The sequence below is a fragment of the Anas acuta genome, chromosome Z, assembly GCF_963932015.1.
Source record: "Anas acuta chromosome Z, bAnaAcu1.1, whole genome shotgun sequence".
In the NCBI taxonomy this organism is placed as follows: Eukaryota; Metazoa; Chordata; class Aves; order Anseriformes; family Anatidae; genus Anas; species Anas acuta.
In genome coordinates, this window is record NC_089017.1 from 20,089,705 (window position 1) to 20,098,202 (window position 8,498).

Genomic DNA, 8,498 nt, shown 5'->3' on the forward strand with positions numbered 1-8,498 from the left:
ACAACACCGATCCTCCTTCTTCCGAATAGCAATGCCAAAATATCTCAATTTATTACCTATACATTTTAGAAGTTATTTGTCACCCTTTAGTGTTTTCAGATACAACAGATCTGTGGCTTACAGTAAAGTAGTTCATACTCTCAATTCTTCAAAAATAAAAATTAAAAATACAATAATCCTTTCCAACTTTAATATGTATGTTGCATGAAAAACATGTCATAAGCATTTAATGAAACCTTATTTTCTATTTCCAACCATTAAATACCTCAGCTGCTTCTGTGTCCCCTACCAACTGTGCAATGTCATTATAATTAAAACAAGTGGCAAGTATGTTAAGAAATGTTTGTGTCTTTTTCTTCTGTATAATATTATTGTTCATGGTTTTGCTACTGTTTTCCAAACAACTGAAGAAATCATTATTAAATTCATTCCTGAACATTTTTTTTTTGTTTCCCAAAACAATTTTCTTTCATATTCTGAAGAAGATAGGAATTCTCGGCCAGCCTGAGTATTCTTCCTCCTTCTTAGATGAAATCTAGCTTTCTTTTCCTGTAGTTCTAGATATCTGTGTCTCATGTAAATATTTTGTCTTGCACACAGGCCTTCTTTTCTAAATTTGTTTTCCTTTTCTTGCACCAGTTATATATTTATATTTATATTATTTATTTATTTATTTTATGAATACCATTTTTTGGATGAAAAATATTCCTTAAAGAAAAAGGCTTACAGGTTGTTGTAGTCAAGGAGTCTTCATCTGATTCGTAAATCAAAGCTATGTTTGTCTGATGGAGTGCTGTGGTTTAACTCAGCAGGCAGCTAAACACCACACAACCATTCACTCACTCCCCACCACTCTAGGGGGAGAGAATCAGAAAAAAAAAAAGTATATGTATATAAAAATATATTAAATATATAATATAATATAATATAATATAATATAATATAATATAATATAATATAATATAATATAATATAATATAATATAATATGTATTAATATACATATGTAATAAATAAGTAATATGTAATAATATACATATGTATAATACGTATAATGTATTATATATAATATAATGTATAATGTATCATTTATATATAATATACATATATATAATATATATGTGTATATTTATATATAAATATATATATCTATATTTTTATATAGATATAAATATATATAGATATAAATTAATGGATTGAGATGAAGACAGTTTAACAGGACACAAAAGAAAGGGGGGATAATAATAATAATAATAATAATAATAATAATAATAATAATAATAATAATAACAACAACAACAACAACAATAATAATAATATACAAAGAAATTGATGCATAATACAATTACTCACCACCTTCTGGCCAATGTCCACCCCAAACAGCAGAAGCCCCCTAGCCAACTCCCTCCATTTTTATTGTCCAGCATGATGCCATGTGGTATGGGACACATCCCTCTGGCCCCCTAGGTCCAGCTGTCCTGGCTGTGTCCCGTCCCAGCTCCTTGTGCAGCCCCAACCTCCTCGCTGGCAGGGCAGCATGAGAAGCTGAAAAGGCCTTGGCTTAGCATAAGCACCGTGCCAGTTACTCGGAAGAAAACTAATTCTATCCCAACTGAAACCAAGACATGCAAGGAACCTAAGAAGCCCTTTATTTCACTTCAAGACCAGTGCACATATATTTACTAATACATTTGCCTGTATTAACAGGTCGTATCTAAAAATGTAACCATCAGATTGAGGATCCTTTGAGGATATTTGAGATTCTTTTATTTCCTTTTTGCTATTGGATTGTGTATTCCCTCCCTTTATTACATGTCTAAACAAACATTGCCAGCCCCTGAACTATGTTGGCTTCCAGGCCTCTAGTCTCTGCAGGAATCTTTTCGAAAAATTCCATTAAACTATGTTAGTTCTTGCGTATATTTGGGCAGGGCTTAAGTTTCAATAAATGATAAGAGGTCAGAGAAAGGCTGGCTCTTACTGCACATTCTAAAATGTTTGGTTATTGAATATGTATGAATGCTGAGTGTAAGTTTGACCTTTGGTGACGTTTAAGGTGAATTGCCATTAAAATACATATATAAGTACTCTGAAGATACCATATTAGTATCTTTATAGCTTCAGTAAAATATTAGGTAGACAATGTCAACATTTCACATTTAAGTATTTGAAAGGTCCTTTGTCTGAAAATGTCTCATGAAGAGATAAAAAAGACACTTTAACACTTCTAGGTTCTTTTTATGTAGCCCTGTACTTTGTGTTTTACAGAGCAATGTTTCTTTTCTAGCCATTTGTTGCTTCAAGTAAAATTTTAGTTTTGCACTGTGTACAAAGTATTTCCTTGTAGCATGACCCTTTAAGAACTGTAACCAGATTAGTTTTATGTTACAGGTTGGGAATAAAATGAGATTTCACAGAATCACAAAATGGCTGAGGTTGGAAGGGACCTCTGAAGGTCATCTGGTCCAAACCCCCTGCCCAAGCTTGGAGCAGGTGGTCCAGGACTACGTCCATATGGCTTCTGAGTATCTCCAAGAAAGGTGACTCCACAACCTCTCCGGGAAACCTCTTCTTGTGCTTCGTCACCCACAAGTAAGCAAGTGCTTCTGGATGTTCACATGAACCTCTTGTGTCCCGGCTTGTGCCCATTGCCTCTTGTCCTGTCAAAGGACAGCACGGAAAAGAACCTGTCCTCTTAGCACCTGTCCTTCAGTATTTTGTATATGTGGATAAGATCCTCCTTGAGCCTCCTTTTCTCCATGCTTACAACAATCAACAATCTGTTGATTTCTGAGTCTGACTTCTCACCAGACTGATTCTCACAAGGAACCTGTGGCTCTAAGCACAAGTGCTTTGGAAGGTTGTCACATTTCAGAATATTTTAAAGTGCTGGCAAAAACAGGACAAATGAATGCTGGTTACTAAGAAACCTTTTTTTCTAAACCTAATGAGCAAAGCCGTATCCATTGTAAAAGAGCTTTAGCTAGTTCAAGAGTAAACACATTTTAAAATAGCTAACTGAAAAAGTTCCTTACGCAGACCTAATTTGAATGAAAAGCTATCAATAAAGAAAAGGCACAGCTCAGCAAACTTCAATGATAACATAAAATGCTGGGAAGAGAGAATGAATTTCTCTAGTATATCAGGTGATGTTTTGTGAAAGTGAAATTACAGTGATGTCTGTAACTTACTATTTTTGAAGCAGGAGTTGTTATCTGGAGTACTTACTTCATAATTGGAGTAATAAAATCTTGTTCCTACTTCCCAGGGGAGTAGTATTTATTACTTAATAATGAGAAGTCAATTCATGTAGAAGTGGAGAGGTGAGAGAAAAAGGAAAAAAAAAAACAAAAACAAACAATTGGTTAAAGAATCACTTTTCTGAGGAGCATGCCTGACTTTGTGAAGAACAAACATCTATTTCCATCTTCGTGTGTCTCATTCTGGCATGTGTCAACATCTGGCATGCTTTAGAGGCCAGACCTGTGTAAACAAAACTCTTATTGTCTTCAGTGACAAAACAGAATAATTAAAATTGGCTTTTTAATAATTTTCTTTAATACTGCAATATAACTGTGCAACATTAAACTATGTATTCAGCAATGTTCCTACAGACCTCTAGGGAAAAGCAAAAACAAACAAACAAACAAAAAAAAACACCCTACAACTCCTGAAATTGGTCAAATGAAAAAAAAAAAAAAAAAAAGTACTAAGTTACCAAATATTCATAAGTAAAAATGAAAATAATCCAAACATAAGTGATTAAAGTAAAATGATACTCCACTTGCTTAACTGAGACATTCTTTGTTTGTATGAATAGTCCACTAAGACAGGAGGATTAATGAAATGATGAAAGAGTACTGACACAAAATAAAGGATGACAAGTCAGGCCCTTAGTCTGAACCTTTAACCATTTTGCAGCAAAGGGGAAACCACAATGTAGACTTTTTTTTTTTTCTTTTTTTCTATTTTTAAGAAAGGCAGAGTAGGCAAAAAAATATATTTAATCCTAACGTAAAATCATGAAGTGACCTATGAGTAAATAACCTTATATAGCTTATCTATACTTCAAGGTGGAGAAAACAAATATTTTCAATGCCAAAGTGTAAGCAATATCATTAGTTGTTATACTGTAAATATTACTAAGTACTACTAAATAATACTATTACCAAAAGAATTAATATTTTAAGAGAATAAATAATAATATTTAATAAAACAAATGTTTAATAAAAAAACTAATATAATGTGTGAGGAATAAACTGTCAATTAAAGCTATTTCCTAAAATGTAAAGTTAAAAGAAAATGTGTAAATGCAAAATGATGTAGAAATGACTTTTTTTGTACAATGTCATTGGTTACTTGTGTTGTATACAACTAGAGTTATAATGCCATTGATGTATCTTGAGAAACAAAGAAATACAACAGCTGAACACAGTAATGCAAAAACAATTGTCTGTGTTGAATTAAAGTGCAAGAATAAAATCTGAATGCAATCTTATAATGCATTAAAATAATAGTAATAAAAAAATATATCAAATTTCCTTTTGCACTTGCTCTAAACAAGGAAGAACCTGGACAAATAATCTCAATATTATTAAGAAAACAAGCTTAATGTTTTAAATATCTTTATATGAAGTTTGAAGAGCCTATTTTTGGATTGTATACTCAGTTGTAGTGGTACAGAACTATAGTCTGAAAATAACAGAATTTGTGAGGCTGCCCCATATATTAATGTCTTGATATAATGGACATGAAAGTTAAAAAAAAAAAAAATCAGTTTTGTACTGCCATCCAAAACTGAAGAAATGTGAGGACATGGTGCATTTAGTTTCTATTGCTGATTGGCAATGGAAGTGTTTGTAATTATTGAATTGTACTATTGATACCTTTGGGAGGTTCTAAAAATAAGAAAATAAGAAGAAATGTGGAAGATTGCAAACTAGGGCAATTGTATTTCCCCTAAATTTCTTTGGTCCATGTTTTTAGGGCTTTGTATTGATTAGGGGTTGTTTTGATACAATTTTAATAATGAAGATCTATATTACTGCAGTCTATTATTTATAATAATATTCAACCCTTCTCTGCTCCAGAACAAAAGCTTGCCTTAGAAACACTGAGATTTCAATAATAGGAAAAGAGGTTTTCTAAAATATATATTTTAATTTCCTAACTTGTAGTTAACACTTTTATTTTACTTTAAAGCTTTTCTGCTGCAGCCATGAGAGACTGAAAATTTAAAGTCGAGATTCTCATATGTCCAAATTCATCTAACAGTTTATGTTATTCTAGTTCATATTAAATGCTGACTTCTGTTGCTTCATATCTCATCCTGTTTTCATATCACTCCTGCAACTAAGTAACTGTTTAAAGGAAAAAAAAAATAATGTTCTGTACTCATTTATATTACTTACATGTTTTAAAAAGAACAACAGAAATACAAATCAGGTGGTTCCAAAGATGACAAATGAAGCAATGAAAAATAAGGCATCCAATAATAATTACAGTAAGTGACTAAACTGAAAATTATTAGAATAAATATCTCATCATACATTTTGACTTGTCTGTCTTGTTTAGATGGAGATGTCTCACAGCATTGCTGTAATTTAGCTTTAATAATATCTCTATTAAGTAGATGCCTGTTGAACAGACAGGCATTATTTATATCATGACACTTCAGTAGTGAATTAACTTTCTCCTGTGCAATTAAGTACCTGTCCATCACATTGCTGAGCTTACTAAATTGTCTTTCAGTATCTTCATTATTACATATTAGCCACCCACATTAATTGCTCAGGCAGACCATACAGTGACTCCTTTCCAGGATGAGGGTTGAGTCCTTTACATACAGTAAAGCTGATAGTATTGGTGAGGAGGGAAGTGATGCTGATAGCTGTACTCAAAAAATCCAAGGAAAAGTAACTTTTAGTCTTATAAAGGACAAAGGTCCTTTTATTTTATTTAGTTTATTGCCTTGTACAGTAATAAAATGTTATGTTGGTGTAATGGTGTTTTGTATACACAACATCTCAAATATAGGTCTTCTCATTCCTAGATAGAGGTCTACAAGTTCTATATTCAGTTTCAGATTTAAGTTAGCTTCTGATTCATTCTGTTTTGGAATGGAGGATAAGAATGCTTTCTTCATGTTCCTCTACGTCATTTATACTAAATATGTATTTTCTAAAACCAGAAAATCACAGAAGCACAGAAACTAAAGGTCAAGTGTAATTGTGAAATCAATGATTTATATCTCCCACATAACATGGGCCATAAACTTTAACTGGTTAACCCAGGTTTGAACCAAACAAGCTGAATGTATTGAAGAAAACAAATACCTAATATTCACCTGAATATACTTGTTTCTTCCAATGATTATCTACCTTACTTATTATGGATGAATACCTTATTTCTATTTCTATGACTTTAAATGCAAAGTTTTGTTCTTGTGCTTCCTCTGGATAACTTAATTCTTCATTAACTTAAATCTTCCCACTATATTCAAGTACATCCTTATAAGGTCATCTTTCATCTTTCTTTTGATAACCAGTCAAATTGCACTTAAAAAGATGCTTTCTGTAAGGCTTTCTTAACAAGTTTTGAAAAACTTTTTGTGTGTCTCTTTCATACCCTTTCTTGCTAATCAGTATTTTTATAACAATAGTTTAACAATTGTAGTCCTGTAGTTTATACTTTCAACAACTTTATTGGAAAGTGGCTTAGGGCTCCAGAGAACCTGAACATTGCATTTCCATACTGGTTATGTAACGAATTATTTGTCTTCTCTGTTCTGTGCTTTCCCTTGGTCATGGGATTAAATGGTAAATTTACCTGCCTTTCTTCCTCTTCAACATATTTTCATGATTACTGAAGTCTACAGTAACTTGCATGTTCCAGCAGGTCTTCAGATAGATGGTCAGATAGGTATCATAAGGAGAAACTTGCGTTGCAGAACCAAAACCTTGCCCAACTTTGCATTTCTGTTTGGATGGGATTAATTTAACCAAATGAACCTGTCTACAGTGACAGGTACCTCCACATCTGAACTACTTTAACAAGATACCATTTACAGAACTAGAACTAGCACTAGAACTAAGGTGCTATACGTCTGAACAAACAGATATGTACTTTAGAACAAAACCCTTTGGTCTCCAGTAATAAACCCTATTGTTTGTGTTTTTATTCCGTCTTAGTGTACATTGATTTATTTGCTTTTTCTAATATTCTTTCAAATAAGAACTCATTGGTGATGATCTCTAGGCTTTTTCTAGAACAGCTTAGAAATCTCCTGTGACAGCTCTGGAAATCTGAAAATCCACCTTAATTTTCAGAATGCTCTTTCTCTTCAGTTTTTGTGTACTTTTGTTGGTGTTGAGGTCTGTTTCATAACCACTAAAATCAAAATTGCTACTGTCTCTGAAACAACGTTTCTTTTTAGTATTCTGTTATTTGGTAGCTATCTGATTTGCTGCATAACTCATGAAAATGTTTTCTCAGAAGCTTCGTCATTTGGCGCAGTCTTCTATGCACTGATTATCTTTCTGCGGGCTATTTGCAAATTAAATATTATATTTCCAAAAGTTTTGCCAGGGTGATTGAAGTCTATCTTCCATTTAATTATTAATATTCAAATAAAATATGAAAAGTATTTTAATATATTCTAATCAGTAAAAATGTTCAAGAATTTTAGTTTCTGAATTAAATAGTGTTTATTGGTTTTCAGGATTTGCAATATGGAGATATTAATTTAGAGTGACAGAGGCATCTACATTCTCGTTACTGGATAGAAGTGCATTTTTGCAAAGCCAGTGTTCATAGAGAGATTAGGCATTGTTAATATATGCATTTAAAAAGCAGATGACTACAGTATCTGTGGAAATTTTAAGATAAATTAAAACACAAATCAAGGAAAGAATTTGCCACAGAATATGCATAATAGAACTACTCAATTAAGTAGGAAGAGCAGAAAATCTCCCTATTACTCCTTTTAAACAACAGCCTAAATGGGATCTTGCCAGTTACTGAATTAGTTTTAAAAGCTTGTTCAATAGGGTTAAGCTTTCACTTTTTTGTAAGTGCAACAAATTCACAATTTGGTAGACATGAATTGCAGAATGGCAGTCCTGAAAGAGGAGCTTCATTCTCAAAGAAGCACATCCAAAAAATTTAGCTGGGTGCAAATCACGTAGTAGCATGGAATAAACAAGGAAATTTAACTTCGTGGCATGTGTCATTTAAATTCTTGCAAAATAAAGCCATCTCCATGAATTTCACATCTTGCCACAGCAAAGAGAACAAATGTTCATTTGAGTCATATGTTTGGAGACCGGGTATTAAAACTAATAGCCAAAAGTTCTGAGTGATTTTTATTTTCCCAGACAAAGTTGCTAGAACAGTTCAGCCAGCTTATTCCACACTTTCATAATGATTCTTCAGGGGCAATCTAAATCCATGAAATTAAAAGGCAGAAAAAGTTTATTTTCACTTCAAGTTCCTCAGTTC